Genomic DNA, 17,093 nt, shown 5'->3' on the forward strand with positions numbered 1-17,093 from the left:
TGAACAAAGAGAGTTATATATAAGAGAAATGAAATCAAGGAGAATAACTATCAGAATAGGTCCAGATATATTGAGATGGGGTCAATCCACGAAGGGAACCTTCACGATCAAAGAAGCCTACCATCTAACCACGCAGCAAGGGCAAGATGAAAATGCACCCATATGGAAACAAATATGGCAGAGTAACTGGTGGCCAAAAGTAACACTGTTTTTATGGTTAGTAGGTAAAGGTCGCATTCTGACATGGGATCAGCTTCAGAAACATGGATTCCATGGACCCCCCAGATGCTGCTTATGTAAGCAAGCCCAAGAAATGCAAGAACATCTTCTAAACTCATGCCCTTTCGCTCAGCAGCAATGGGAAGAAATCAAAAAACTTTTTGGGAAGACAAACAGAGATCCTCACAACATTAAAGAAACCATTAAACAATGGGGGCGAGGTCAATTCTTGAACCCGGTGGTTAGAAGAGCCTGGAGTCTAGCGGTGGGATTGAATATGTGGATGATATGGAAAGAAAGAAACCGGAGAATATTTCAAAACAAAGAAATGTCTCCAGAGCTGATTTGGAAAAGAACCCAAAGCCATATAAGAGAAACTATCCTAGCGGAAACCTGGAATCAAGAAGATTGGAAAACAACTCCGGAGGAAGAAAAGATCCTGGCATACCTACATTTAGAACAAGGAATGGTTCATCCCCAGAAGCAGAAAGATCCTGTAACTCACAACCATAGCCTTGCCAATTTCAATTGCCCTCAAGACGGCTTCATCAAACTGAACTTTGATGGAGCCTCCAAAGGAAATCCAGGGCCAGCAGGGTTCGGAGGCATCTTCCGGGATAATCAAGGGTGGACAAGATGGGTGTATGCAGATCATGGGGGTATTATGAGCAACAACGAAGCAGAACTAATGGCAGTCTATCAAGGATTAAGAATAGCGATTCGAAATGGATACAATAATCTGGAAATAGAGGGAGACTCAAAGCTAGTGATAGAGATGCTCAGGAAACTTAATAATGGCAAGGATTGGGAAAAAGTGGCGCAGAGCTGGAGGACGGCGGGCCTAATTTAGGACCTAGAAAAGCTCATAAAGAGAATTGAGTATAAGATCATAAATCATGTCAGAAGGGACGGTAATAAGGCAGCAGATTTCCTTGCTAATTGGGGATGCAATGAACAAGGGGGCAAGGTTGACAGTATATGGCCGACACATACAGAAGAACAAAGATGGGAGCCCCTCAAAACAATCATTACCCATGATAATAATGAGGACACGAACTCAAGGTAGTAGATACAAGTGGCCCCCGATCAGGGTGAGAGAATGGGAAAAGACGTTTAAAGGACAATGAAGGGGAGAGGCTGGCAAGGCTGCAACCAAACACTCTCATAACACAATGGGACGTGGGGGCATCATGTAGGCTTGATAGAATCCCGAGGCATAGAGGTGACAGGGGAGAGTGGGAAGTGGTAGTAGGAAATGGTGGCGAAAGGGTGATGGGATGCAAGACAGGTGGGAGATGGTTAGTAAGGGTGGCGAAGAGCGGAAGCGAGATCATTACACAGTGAAGGAAGGAGAAGGTTGGAGCTAAGCGAGAACTAGTTTCTTCTGCGACTGAGCAAAGGTCCGGGTATGTATTCTCAAAGCCAATTCTTGCATCCCTTTCAACCTTTTGTAGTATGACGGAGGAAGGGGGGGAGATAGGAATTACTGAGAGAGGGAGAAGTCTGCGAGAGTCTGCAACCCTCCCTGCAGCACGCAGTAAGGAGGCGGAGGGTAGCAAGATGAGGAATGCAGAGGAAGGGTCTAGCATGGTAAGGAACCGCGAAGACCAGGATAAAGGCCTGCTGGGATTCTGCAAGTGTTGGGTACAGGGGCAACCTGAGGAGGTCAAACAAGCAGTCTGGGAGGCAGATAAGACTATAGAGGGCATTCACTTGCCTTGCCCAAGGGGAGGGAAGCCTGGGAGTAGCCAGACCATCGGGAGAACCTGGAGTGGGGAGGGCAAAATCTGGGATAGGGATACTCAAGAGATGGGAATAAAAGTAATTGCGGATAATCTAACCTTTGTTGTTGGTCATGGTAAACAGGCAGCTGTAAAGAGCAAGATGGCACGCCCAGGTCGAGGAAGGGGGCGTGGTGGAAGAGGCTGGCAAAGCCAACCAGGTCGTAATGACCCCACGACCTCTACGCCTGCACTTCAGAGGCGTAGTCAGAAAACCATGAGGAAAACAGTGCAAGAGGCTACAAGGGCATATAGAGAAGGAACTGATGCGGACATTCGCAAGCTCATTCAGGAATTGGAAGAAAATGTAATGGAAGGAGACTCGGAGCCCGAAATGGAGGAATGGGGAGATCTCATTCCTGACCCGGGAAACACCAGGGGACGAATGACTCTATACAAGCAAGCCTTGCACGTTTACTAGGTGCTGAAACGTTTACTTGCCAAGGCGCTGGAACAAGTAGCAGGTGAAATGGCAGAGCTGGCCCAGGGCATGCCTAACATGAAGAAAGAGATGAAAAATCTTCAAATCACAATGATTATGCAGGACAGCAAGCTGGAGGAAATCCAGCAACAGCTGGAGAAGTTAACTCCAACACCGAGGGACGCGGCAGCAACACCTGAGATCATGGAAGACTGAAAAGTTTAGTTCTTGCAGTTGTTTATTATGTTTGTTTTTGAGAACAATATTCCCTTTTCTTTTTAGTAGTTTCATGACTGTCTGGAACATGTTTAGCATTTGTTGTTGCGAAGTTTATTTAGCGTGGATTGGTAGACTTATTAATTTTTGCTACTGGATAGCCTATAATAATTTGAGGTGGCCAACAGATCCGGTTTCCCATCTGGGCGGGTTGAGGTCACCAAAACGATGTATATGCTTCAACCTGTTTTTATATGAATAGAAAAAGAAAGACACTACCGTAGCGTACAAAAAATAAAATAAAGAAAATCAAAACTAAAACGTAGCGTACAAAAAAATAAAATAAAGAAAATCAAAACTAAAAATGTTTTTTCCATAGGCAAATGAGAATTTATTCTTAATTAGTAGAAATTTATTAAATGAAACAAGTCTTAATTAAATAACGAGTTATCTTTAATTAAATTTTTTAAAAGCTTTTTCTTAATTAAACACTCCACTCCAAGAAAGAAGCAGAAATAGAATATCCACACTATTGTAAATAGCGTTGATGAGCCTCACAAAGTTTCAACAAGTTCGCAATACCACCAAAGGACGTACTATTTTTAAACAGACTTAGAAGGATGCGTTGGAATCCCTGGTGATTGAAGTCTGAGAAAACACAACTCGAATTGACACTAACCAACCTCTTGGCTGTAGTTTCACATATTATGTTAATTTATTTATAATTAATATTATTTATATTTAAATTTTATTTTATTTTATTTTAATTAAGTTAATTCATATATAATTATTAATATTTACATTCGAATTATATATATATATGGGGTTTAAATATAAAATTGATGATGATGATTAAATAGTAGATATTCTTATTAAGGTATTTATATATATAATAATAGTATTGTTGAATCAAGTATGAGTGTGTTGGTCTTGAATTGGTCACGTTTCTACTTATATATTTATTATTTCACATTAAAATGAATTAAATTAAAATTGTGATCATAAGAAAATGTATATGGATTAGTTCAAATAGTCCTAGCTTATTCTTGTTAACTACAAGGTTCTAGTCTTTTTAATATTAAACTAAATTAAATTAATTTGTCTACCATAAGAGAATAGAGATATTATTAAGAAATATTATGCTTGGTATAACCACTCTTATATGTTTCCTATTTCCTTTCCTTAGGTAAAGTTGATAAGAGTGAACCATTTTTTTTCCAATCTTTTGTTTCTTTTGTCTTTTCTCATTGTCATTACACCTAGGACTCCACCAAATCATTTTTTCCTCTTCAAATGTTCTTTTACATTACACATGTTCATAGATACTGAGAAGATCTCATTGTTTACATGTTAAAAATGAGCATGCATATGCATCTATTTGTGATGACTTGACTATTGACTCTTTAAAAATGAGCATGCATATGCATCTATTTGCATGTAGATATCCAACCTTCCCATGTGTAGATGTCATCAATTGGATTGTTTCACACATTGATGAGAAGACCATGACATTGAGTAGTGTCAGTGGATAAAAGCTTGCTACCTTTCTGGCAGAAGATTATCAGCGCATGTATCACTTGCCCGAGCTAGTGAAGCTCATGGACTCATTTTTCTATTCCACCAACAACTATGTGAATACAAGAGATATTGTTAAAGGTTGGGTGAAAGAGCCATCAAAGTTTCAACAGACACCCACCCATTCATATAAGACAAATTCCCTCAAGAAGGCCTACTAGCTCTTGGTTATCTTAGCTTGCAGGATCCATGGTTAGCAGAGCACGAAGACCTTTCCTGAAGGGTGGGCAGTCTTATTGAACCAGGTTGTGAACGAGGGGAAGTCATTCAACTGGTCAGATTTGTTGGTTCGACAATTGAGAGCCCATGTAGCACATGCCCGGAGTCCTTCTGAGGGTCAGCAAGCAAGGTTTTATATGTCCGCATATTTACTAGATGCAATTTGTGCACAACATCAGTTTCTTGGCATGAACTCGACTTGGACACCATGAGAAACTTTCGTGCATATCTATTGCAAGTTGTTATCGGATTGCACTCATTGAGGAGTAATGGAACAACTAACTGACCATTTCATCATCTCATTGTACAAGCTCATCTTTGAAGAAGAACCACCTTACATGTCACGAGAAGAAATGGAGGCAATAATAGAGATCATAGATTGGTATGCCTCACCAGGTGGCACCTTCCTTAGAGTGTTCGACGAAGAGAAGTAGCTGCATGTTTTACCAAGGTATGCCACCAAAAAACTTGTCATGCAAGAAGTGTCATATCATCTCGCCACAGGGTTGTCAGTAGCTTTGCATAAGAAGAAGAAGAACCATGGCCCACTATTCCTTTACAAATTGGATTATACGAGATAAAGAACTTGAAATTCATGGATACCGAGGGAAAGGAGATAGTGAAGTTTGCATTTGGTACTCGAGACTTTAATCTGTATGATCCTCGTGGTATTTGCAAAGACCACTATGTGAGAATTCACTTTCAGTAGATGAGCTGGGCATTTCATTGGACAGAGGAGGACCCTTGGAGGAATTGTTACAATGCCTCCAAACTTCGAGCTGGTTAGTTTAGCAAGGAGTTCACAAGCTATTCTGTAGAGGGTAAAAACTCTAGAAGAAATAACAATAGAAGGCAACAATCCCATGCAGGATAAGGGAAAGAGAAAGATTGTCGACAATCCAGGGGGAGAACAAAGCTGCAAGGTGAAAGTGGATCTTATTCTTATGAAAGAAGCTTTAGCAATAAAAGAAAAGAGGAAGCAGAGGATACAGGGAGAAAAGCAGAGAAAGAGAGAAAAACAAAGGTTGTAGAAAGTAGAACTGAGGTTGCATGAAGCAAAACAAAAGCTGAAGGAAGAACAAGAGCAGAGGAGGAGAGAACAAGAAGATAAGCAGAAGCGGGAAGAAGAAGAAAGGAAAGGCACAATGGCAGGAGAAACAATTCCTATACAAGTTGAAGAGAAAGAACAGAATCAACCAAAAACTAAGGAGGAAGGTGAACATATGTAGGATTCCGAGCTTTCTTAGTAGATTGAGCACTTGATTGAAGTGACATACATGGAGGTGGAACAAGAGCTATAAAATGAAGATGTTGATCTAATTCCGAGCACACCACAGGTCACCGTTCAGTCTCCACCACCTCCAGCAACAGAGCCAGCCCCGAGCAAGGAAGGGGATGTTGTTCCTCTTAATGATGATCTGGTAATGGATGTGTACAATATGTCATTTGATGAGTTCCAAAAGAAGATTGTATAAGCACGGAGAAAGCATTTTTTGGATGATCACACATCACCTGCATTCGTTAGAGAAAGGGTGATAGTGGCAGACACCAGGAAGAATCCAAATTCCATTGTCGAAGCCAACTTGGCCTTTGCAGGTGCAACAAGATCAAACATTCAGTATTTGACGGTCGAGAATGAGCAATTGGCACAGAATTTATAGGCTGCCAGGCAAGAGGCAGAACAGCAACACATAACATAGTTTCTGCACAGGGCTACTTGGAGGATATGAGAGCAACGATACTTGCTAAAGTATCAACACTTGGAGAAACCATGCAAAACCTCTATGAGGAGTTTGTGACTGTACATAAAGCAATTGTTCGTTTGCATGGCCTACAACAGCAGAGCAAAGATTTTGTTAAAACTCTCAAGAACGTACAAGCTTCCATTATTTATGTGCAAGAATGAACAATATGATACAAAGGGGCTTTGCTTGACTTAGTGAAGAAAATGAAGCCACAGACAGAGATGGAGAGAGTGAGAGTTCAAATGTTGATTCAGAACAACAAGCAACTCACCTCATTTATTGGTAGCATTCAGGCCTCATATGTGGTGAGCACCAGTATTGCAGCAATAATGCTGCAACTCTTAGGCTGCCTTCTTTACTCTTATCAACGTGGTAGTTCATAACAAACTTGGAAGCGACAGTGCTGTATGCACAAGTACTAGTTCTTACTGCAGGTTGTCACCTGGTTAGCTGGCGCAAGATCACTAGGAGCTCAAGCCAACTTCTATGGATTCTAGAAGAAGCTCTATATGTGATGAAAGGAGAGAAAGACTACTCTACAGATACTACTCTAACTGCAGAAAGGAGAAAGACTGAAATGTAAAGCAAACCAAGTAAATCCTACTTAACCAACTAATCCTACTTTTGCAGAAAGCACTATGAAAACCATGAAAAGAATGCGATCTAACTATTCAAAGAAGTAAATAACATCTAACTAAGCTATTTCTGGAAGTAAATGAGCAAAAAACATCTTTTTGGATTTTTAGGTATTTTTATGTGAATTTGACATGTATGTGATTTATTGTTTGTGAATGTGGCAGTGAATAGGTGGTGTTGAAAGGCGGTTTTGGGGCTTGAGAGGATGTAGGATGGTGTGGTTGGGTCCTAGGAGGTCTCAAGTGGCCTTCTGGAGGTTTTTCCCACACTCGGCCTTCAAAAGAAAACCTATAGGAAAATCTACAGGAGGACACAGGAAATCTACAGGAGGACAAATAGCATTCTACAAGACGCCTATAGGAGGAGGGCGAGAGAAGTTTTGGTTGTTTTGAGGGTGTTAGAGTGGGTGGAAAAGGTGGAAGAAGGTTGGAATGAGGTTTTAGGGTGCCTAGGGTCTACCAAGAATCATTAGGAGAGAGAAAGATGATTGGATTTGCTCAAGGAGAGAGGAAGGAATTCTATGGAAAATGTAGGAAACTAAGGTAGAATTGAGGGGAGACTTGGGCAACCTGTAGGGCATGGATCAGATGGAGGATGGGATGGCTGATAAGCTGATCTACTGTTAGAAGATATCTACTGCATAGACAACTGACAGTCAACCAATGAGATGAAGCAAGCGATGAAATAAGTGCATCTAGAAAAACAGAGTTTTGCATCAAACTAATCTAAACTGTGATCTATGAAAGGAAATGCTGAGAAATGATGCAAGAAAGGAAAGCATGAAAGAGGACTATTTTAAATGAAGAAGTGAGCATGATGAAGAAGTTCTGAAGCAAAGCAAAACTAGACTATTAACCAACTAAAAATCTGTAAACACTAGAAGTCCTATGAATGAGGAAAATCTGTGTTTTTGGGGCAGCAAGAGGGTCTTTGCCTCAGATCATGGTCCCAAAGGGAGGAAGAGAGGCCAAGGCACTATTGCTAGCCTTTTGAATCTTTTCCTTACCACTGCTTATCCTGCTATAGAAAGCACAAATAAAAGCAAACTATTGAATCATCAAAAGCAACCTATTCTTAACCATGAAAGAAATACATCTAACAACAATCTAATCTACAATTGAAATAAAACATATAAATAGAAGTAAAGAGGAGCTTGGTTGCTTGGATTGGGCCCTAACCCAAGAGCTTCAGCCCTCTAAGGTAACTTAGTGCTAACTCAAAAAGGATTCCATCTTTATTCCAAAATAATAACAAGCTTACATGAAACTGTGAAAATAATAAGCTCGAAGTTGAGCAGAGTTTACATAAGCAAAAGTACAACAAAAATCCAACAAAAATCCGACCCTAGTGTTGGGTCTTGAAAATGTCATTCATTTCCATTACACTTTCATTATTATGTCCATTATATCACCTCCATTTCACTACTATGTCACTACATTCATCCCACTTTCATTATCATTGGGCCACATTTATGCTTTTCCAAACTTTATTAATTCTTAGCCTTTTTAAGTGAATTTGTGGTTAAAAATTAGAAAATAATGTGTATATGCTTATACCTAACAAGTGGGTTGAGATTGTTGACATGTGTAGATAAAAATGAGGCTTCTCGAAGACCCTTATGTGGCACTCTAAGGCCAAATTCGAATTTGAGTGGAGAGAATCATGAGATCATGAGGATATGTGTCACATCTCCTAATTGTATTGTAACTCTAAGAAGACATGTGTCTTATCAGTTCCTATTTTGATTAGGACTCTAGAGGTAGAGGGAGAGATTCATGGACTCTCATTAATGAGATGGCTTCTCATCTTTTTGTATAAATAGGAGATCTTTCTCCTTCATTTGTTAGCTTAGAGTTTAGAGCTTAGCTTGTGAGTCTTAGCTTGTTAGTTCTTAAGCTTGTTAGCTTGTGAGATGGCTTTGGAAAGCTTTGGAGAACTTTGTTGTACTTTGTAATTTTGAAGAATTTAAATAAAGCTTTGATGTTCTCAACATGGAAGGAGATGTGAAGTAGATGTCATGGGGCATATAAGAATGTAAGGTAGAGTAGATTTCATTTGTAATTTTGCTTTGATTTCAATATGTCATTTGATTGCTTTCAAGTTTGATAGATTAGATTTTCCATTCATGCAATTTTAATTCATGTAAGTGTGTTCAACCGGTTGATTGTAGATTAGTTTTTCTTACATGTTTTTGTATCAAATAGTGACATGAGATTTGCCTCTCTGCTGACTTTGTTTTTTTTTTTACTTTTCAATTTCAGTTATGATTTGATTTCAGTCTTATTTATTTGCTTTGTCAGTTAGTTTAGATATCAAATTCCTCATATCATTGATGATTATCTCTGAAAGCCATAGCTAGACTAACTGGCGAGGAATCGGATTATGAATGTTGTGATTTGATTTTAGTTTTACTTTTCTGCAATTTGATATCAGATTGCTCATGTCATTGACGATTATCTCCGAAAGCCATAGCTAGACTAACTGGTGAGGAATCAGATTATGAATGTTGTGATTTGATTTTAGTTTTACTTTTCTGCAATTAGATATCAGATTGCTCATGTCATTGACGATTATCTCCGAAAGCCATAGCTAGACTAACTGGCGAGGAATCGGATTATGAATGTTGTGATTTGATTTTAGTTTTACTTTTCTGCAATTAGATATCAGATTGCTCATGTCATTGACGATTATCTCCGAAAGCCATAGCTAGACTAACTGGCGAGGAATCGAACTATGAATGATGTGATTTGATTTTACTTTTATTAGTTTGCAGTTTTTGATTTGTTTGAGTGCAATAGCTTAACTTTTATTTCCGTATTTAGACAAGCAGCAGAGACAGTGATTTCATGATCAGTATTTCATCTTTTGTTTGATTGAAGTAGCTGCATATTTACACTTTTGTTTAAGTACTAATTTCATCAATAACATGTTTTGAGATCTTTTGAAGTGCTAAGTTTTGGAAGTTACCATTAGGGACATAAACCTTGTCTTGAAATCTCTATCCATACTTGACCTTTAAAAGTATTCTTAAGACCTTAGAATAGGATTTCCATTTGCATTAGACAATTTAGGAGATCAACAAGAACCAAAACAAGATAAAACTATAAAACAACGAAGTAAGAAAAAAGGTTAACTAAGCACATATGGTGCACCACACTTCATCAGTTTATGATACCCGGATTGATAATTTATGTAGAGAAATTTAAGACGTTAAATTGACTAGAAACTTAGTGAGGCCCTAGGCCTCTCTACTTATACAAATGAAGCTACCAACAGCTTCCTTAAAATCTGGGAGGCTTGGCTCCCAAAATTCGAGATAGTCATCAGTCATCCTCCACTTGCTCGGCTGCCTACTAATGCATGACTTGGCTGCTTGTACTTCAAGCTGAATGAAGGGGAATTCGAAGTGAGGAGTAATAAATGAGGGGGACTCCCTCCTACGAGTCCTCTCCTTTGTCCACTTTGAGTTATTACTGCCATTTGTCCACTGGATCCTTGACTTTGACCACAAAATTCATCAATAATCTGCATTAAACACATATTATACCACATGGTATCATAACTAACTCAACTCACTCTATAAGCATAAATATAATTAGAAAAACATACAATAAGCTAAGAGAATGGTTGATTTGACTAGGTCAGGAGGTAAAATGAGCCCACATAATTACCCATTTTGTGAGGCTCATCATCACCCCCCTACTGAAAGAGTTGCTCATCCTTTGAGCAACTTAGTCCATCTCCTCATCTTTTATGGCACTGGTGGCCTTCCTAGCATCCCATGCTTCCGATGTGGTCTCCTCTTCCTTGTCATAGAATCCTGCCTTCCTGTCTATTTATTCCCACTGCTCCTGTGCTTCTTCTTCTCTTCTGCCTTCCAGCATGCCTAGCAGCAGTGGGGGACTCAATTTGAGGCCAATCCAATTGACCTTCAGCCTCTGCATGGAGCGCTTATACATTGGCACTCTCCTTAATGCCTCCCTCATCCTCATTGGGGAATGATATTCCCTGATCTGCAGACTGTGTGGTAAGGTATTCCATCTCCTCATACATGCATGTACACAGTCATCCCCAAGTAATTTTTCCATATCCTAAAAATGTGCAATGGCTTGTGCTTGATCACTTATATACCTTGGGGAAATCTGAGGATTATGGGCAAGCAGTTTATGTGTGCTGATGAGTGCCATGGGGTCTGATGGCTCAGCTCTGATCATTAATGGCTCATTCTTCTCCTTTATCATCAACCTTCTTATTTTTGTTGCCCTTAACTCTTCATGGTTCATCCATGAGGCCATGGCCATTAGTTGCAGGTCCCCTAGCCTAGCATTGGGGTCCCACACATTCATGTCTATGAGGGCCATGTTATGCAGGTAGAATTTTGCCATCTTTGCCTTATCTTCTGATGTGATTTGGTCACACAGGTCCATAAACTGCCTGTAATCTTGGAAAGGCATTGTGCCTCTTTGTGCCAGAGTCTTTATTTGAAATTGCAACCATTGGTCCTTGAGATATAAGCCATAGGATTTTGATGGTGTCCTACATTGCAATGCCTCCATGGACCAACTGGCCATGCATGCCAGTTGGGTCGCTTTCTCTTACAGTTGTCTTCTTAGCAATTTATTTTCAGTTTCAAGGTGGCTTCTTGTGATTTCTTCTCTGTGTCTGACAGCACTTAACTCTCTGCCCATTTCTCTGAGTTTGTTCTCCATATGGCCAATATCATCAACCCCCTTGGATTTGGCTATTTGCATCCACCTATGGGTCCTTATTCTTTCTTTCTCTAATTCAAAGAATAGTGGAATTGCAAATTTTTGTGGAATTATTCTTCCCCCCCCCCCCCCAAGAAGATTGTAGTAGGAGCCAAGATTGGGTTGGGGATCAGGTTCTTATAGCTCTGTTTCTTCCTCCTTTCCCTGTGGCTGTCCTTCTACCCTTTTCTCAAGCTTTTGGGTCTCCTGTAGTTTTGACAGGGTCTCCTGTAGAACTGTCTGTGCCTCCTGTAGGACTGTTTTTGGGTCCTGTAGTTCTACCTTTTCTTTCCATGTGGGGGATCTAGGAGTCCCCCTTTCATATGTGATAGGTGCCTTGGAAGGGGATTCTTTTCCTTGGGCAGAGGGTGAATCTTCAATAATAATTGGCACTTTTGAAGAAGGTTGGGGTTTCCCTGTTTTGATTCTTGTGCTCTTCCTAGCCTTGAAATACATTGAGGTCTGCCTCTTCCTCTTCTGTTTTGGCTTAATTGGTGTGCTGAGGGCAGTGAGAGCAGTTGTTGCCTCTCTTTCTAGAGTCTCAGGGGACACTTCTGTATTTTCTGCCTCTTTTTCTGTCTCTGTTTGCTCTGTTTCTTCAGCTTTCTCCTCCTCTATCTTAGTTTCTTCCTTCTTCCCTTCTTGTTCTTCTAACTCACCAGTTGCTTCACCTTCTCCCCCTTGCTGCTCTTCCTCCTCACTACCAGTAGGATTGATATCATAGGTTAGGGTCTTTATGTCATCTTCAGCTGTCATGTTTCGGAATATTTCCCATGCTACAGGGTGTGTAAATGTATGGAGGGCTTCTTCCACTAAAATTTTGATTAACCCATGGTGAGTTAGCTGCTATGGATTTCCTACTTTTACTTTAGTATTGGATTCAATGAGGATTGCAGGAGGAAGTAGGGGATGCTGAGCTTCTGAGGGGCTGGAGTGTCCATGCCATACCTTAATTCATGAAGGATTCTAAAGTGGTAACCATAGACAATGATGTACCTCCCCTCACAGGAAATATACTTGATTATTTGGTAGCTAACCTCATCCCAAGGATATGGTATGCTAGCCCTTCTTATGCCATTTTTATCTTCTATAGGGGTTTCATTGTTTTGGAAGAAGTTTTTCTTAGCAACTTGGCCAATTGGTTTCTCATCCTTACTCCAAGGCAATCCAAGAGGAAGGGTAGTGACCCTACTGATAAATTCAGGGGTTATCTCCATGGAAAGGCCTCTAAAGGTGACAGTGGCATGTGTTCTGGTGTGAGGGACCAAAGAGTGGGCAAATTCTTGAGCAATTTCCTCATCAAACCCTCAGAATTTCTCAAAAAAGTTCATCCAATTTGCTCTTGTGAATATGTCCACTACTTGGGGATGTGCATGGAGCCTGGAGGAGTTGGTGGGCTCTTTCCTCATAAAACCTCTTGTCATTTTGTTTATGCTTCTTTGGGAAACCAAATGAGGAGAAGGAGACAACAATTTTTGAAGAAAAATAGAGAAACAGAGAGACTGTGTTTTTTTTAAGAAATAAGCAGAAATTATTTTATGTATTTCCTCCACCTAAAGGCTTTATTTCCTCCTCAAAATTTAACCACTGCTTGCATATTTTAATATTCAATGGGGGTATCCATAGAACCCACCCCCTCAGCCCGAGAATTATGCTAAAACTCGTGTTTTCTCCATTCAAAATAACTCACTGGCCCTCCTGTAGAAGACTATTGTCCCTCCTGTAGAATTCCTGTAGGTTCTCCTGTAGAACCTGTAAGTGCTCTTGTAGAAAATGCCGAGAGCAGGAATATGGGAGAGATCAATGGAGAATGATGGTTACGAGGCTGTGGGGGCATGAGGAGATTGCAGGAGCAGAGTTTCGAGGAGAGAATGAAGGAAAATATGGTGAGAGTGCTCGGGGAGGAGTACTTATTGCTTTTTATGGATATTTCTGGTGATGGAGGGTGAGCTGGCCAAGTGTACGTTGGCCATATTCAGACCGTTGGTCCCCACATACCTTGTCATCATGGCCCTTTCCTCATAATCATCCCTCATGATTGCATCAGAGTTCACACTTCCTCCACTACTTGTCCTTGACATCTTTCCTGAGTTGACTGGGTGACATCTTCGGATGAGTGGAGTCAACTAGCTGAAGGTGGCCAAGTTAACTGGCCACCTTTCCCTCATTCAACCTCAACCATCTCATTGTTGTTGCATGTCTTCTAATTATACAAATGCAAACAGAGGAGACGGTTAGTTACTTACCTGAGATCTAGATGTATTTGCTATGAAGGTTGTGGCTCTTTCTCTCTACTTCATGCCTTTGTTTCTTTTTATGCATGCTATCTGCTTGCTGATGTGTGGCTTTGCTTTTTGCAGGTTCCTCTCTGGTTGGATCTGATATTCAGGTGTCTTCTTCAACCTTTATATTTGCACCCTCTTGCTGCTGATGCTGGATTTTAATGGGATTAATTGCTACAGGAATTCCTACAGGAGCTTTTGTAGTTGCTTCTCCCTTTGAAACTTCAGCTTCTTTCTATGCTTGGAGCTGTGAGGATGATGCCAGAGATGTAGATAGAGATGGAGAGGTAATAGGTAGGCTTCAGGTGAGGTGGATGGTTCTATTTCCTTTCTTATTTTTGTTTTTTTTCTTTTTTCCTAAAAACTGTTTCTTTTTTTTTCTTTTTTTTTTCTGTGTTTTCCTTGGGCAGGAAGAAGAATGATGCTTGGGATGTGATGCAGGCTTGGAAATGATGGCAAGGAGGTTTGAAGACTACATGAGGATTTATAGATCTTTTATGAAGCTTCCCTATCCCTCAAACTTCCTTTTATATCCATTTCTGGCTCTCTGTAATTCCTACAGGAGCCTCCTGTAGAAAACACAGTTTTTGAAAAAGAAGCACAGTGAGGTGAAAAGAATGCCAAGAATGATGGAGAAAGGTGTGGGAAGGTAGGATAGGTGCTGGTATTGGTTTCAGGGCTCCCTTGGCACCTTCTACTACTTCCTGTAGTCCTCCTGCAAACCTGCAATGCAACTGGAAATTCATTTTTCTTTTTCTCTCTTTTTTTTTAAACAACTAGGGTGCCTCAAGGAGGTTTTCACCCTAATTGCCTGCCCTGGGCGCCTCCAAGGGAGGTTTTCTCCCAGGGATCTTATTTTTCTTCTCTTTTTTCTGACATCACCAGGCCGCCTCAGAAGAGGTTTTCAACCCAATGATGGGACTCAAGCGCCTCATGGAGGTTTTCACTTGAGTCCTTATTTTTTTATTTTTTCTTTTTCTTCAGTGAGTGGATGAAGTGGAGGCCAAGACATGCTCCACTACCATCATTGTCTTATTCAAATTTTCAATGAACTCTCGCTTGGAGAGGGGTTTCTTGTAGACTTTCAACTGATGTCCATTGACAAGCATGGGGATGGCTTCATCATCAATGGTTTCAATTAGAACTGAACCATTGTCATTGCATTTCTCCACAGTGTAGGGTCCCAGCCATCTTGTCTTTAGCTTGCCCTTGAAATATCTGTATCTTGAATCATATAGTAGTGCCCAATCTTCCTCTTGGAATTCTTTCTCCTTGATGTTTTTGTCATGCCATATATTTCTATAAAGTTGAACTACCTCTGTATGGAGAAGGGCCTGCACTCTGTGTTCATCCAATCCATTGAGTTGAAGTAATCTTTCTTTTTATGCATGGCTGAGGTCTAGGTCCAGCTGAGCTGCCATCTTCAGGGTATTGAATTCAAATTCTATTGACAGCAAAGCCTTCTTCCCATAGACCAGCTCATAGGGTGTGAACCCTGTAGTGGTATTCCATGTTGTATTGTAGGCCCAAGTGGCCTCAACTAATCTGTCTGCCTAGTCTTTTCTGTTGTTGCTCACTACCTTTGTCAGGATCCCTTCCAATGCTCTGTTAGTGACCTCCACCTACCCATTGGCTTGTGGATGGTAAGGGGTTGAAGTCCTATGCTTGATTCTATGATGTGTGAGCATGTCTTCAATCAGATTGGAAGTAAACTGACTACCTTGATCTGTGACCAACTCTCTTTGATACCCAAACATGTAGAATATGTTCTCTCTCAAAAATTTAGCTACTTTTTCCTCTGTTACTGCTTTGATTTCTTTTGTCTTTACCCACTTTGTCAGGTAATCGGTGCACACAATGATGTATTGCTTCTGCTTTTAAGGAGGGCTGATAGGACCCACAAAGTCCATGCCCCACTTCTCGAATGGCTCAAAGGTCACTTGAGGTTGCATGGGCATCTCATCCTTTGGAGTAGATATCCCCATCCTCTGGCACGGATCACACTGGCTAGTATATCTCCTCACATCCTTATGAATAGTGAGCTGCTTGCAGTATCTTGAAGGCGGTTCTTTTTGCTACAAAATGACCTCCACAAGGCCCATCATGACAGGTCAGGAGGATGTCAAAGACTTCCTCCTCCCTGACACATCTTCTCAAGATCTGATCTGGGCCAAGTTTGAAGAGATTGCCCCCAATCCAGGTGAAAGGGGCGCTTTTCCTCACTATCTTGCTCTTCTCTTTTGAGGACAGATGTGGTGGAAATTGTGCTGAAACCAAGTAGTTTGCTATATCAGCAAACCATGGAGAGAGTACTGAGATAGCAAACAGGTGTTCATCTAACATTTGGTCATCCACCATTCCTTCTTCACCTGCAGGAAAATTTACTCTAGACAAAAAGTCAGCAACAACATTTTCTTTACCAGGCTTATCAATAATGGTCAAATCAAACTGCTGCAGTAAAAGAAACCATCTAATAATGCGAGCATTCACATCCGGTTTTTTCATTAAATATCTAATTGCAGCATGATCAGTGTGCACAAAAGTTTGATAGCCTATGATATAATGTCTGAATTTGTTTAAAGAATGCACAACAGCTAGGAGTTCCTTCTTGGTCATCGTATAGTTTAACTCTGCCTTTGACAAGTTTTTGCTTATAAAGTATATGGCATAAGGTAACTTTTCATCAATTTGTCCCAAGGCTGCTCCTATTGCTTTGTTCGAAGCATCTATGTGAATGTGGAAAGGTAGGGCCCAGTTTGGGCCTCTTAGAATTGGGGCAGTCACAAGCTTGCTCTTCAAGGTATCTAGGGGTTCTTGACAGTTTTCTGACCATATAAACTCGACATCTTTACCTAAAAGGCTAAACAAAGGAGAGGCTAGCTTGCTGAAATCTTTAATGAATGTCCGGTAATACCCCGCTAAGCCTAGGAAACTTCTGACATCTCTCACCTTTTGAGGAGGTGGGACCCTTTAGATGATGGCAATTTTGTTGGGGTCCACCTGCAGTCCTTGTTGAGAGATTGCATGACCTGGCACAATCCCTTCAGTCATAAAAAATTCACATTTTTCTGAACTTAGGGACAAGTTCATCTCAATACATTTGTCTAGAACTTTCCCTAGATTAGATAAGGCTTCCTGAAAGTTAGAGCCATAAGGAGTAAAGTCATCCATGTATATCTTTACTGCATCATGAACTAATTCAGAGAATATACTCAATACCACTCTTTGGAAAGTGGCGGGAGCATTACACA

Source organism: Pinus tabuliformis, chromosome 6 (genome assembly GCF_031772625.1).
Source record: "Pinus tabuliformis cultivar Carrire ecotype Pingquan chromosome 6, CPIR1, whole genome shotgun sequence".
NCBI classification, from domain to species: Eukaryota; Viridiplantae; Streptophyta; class Pinopsida; order Pinales; family Pinaceae; genus Pinus; species Pinus tabuliformis.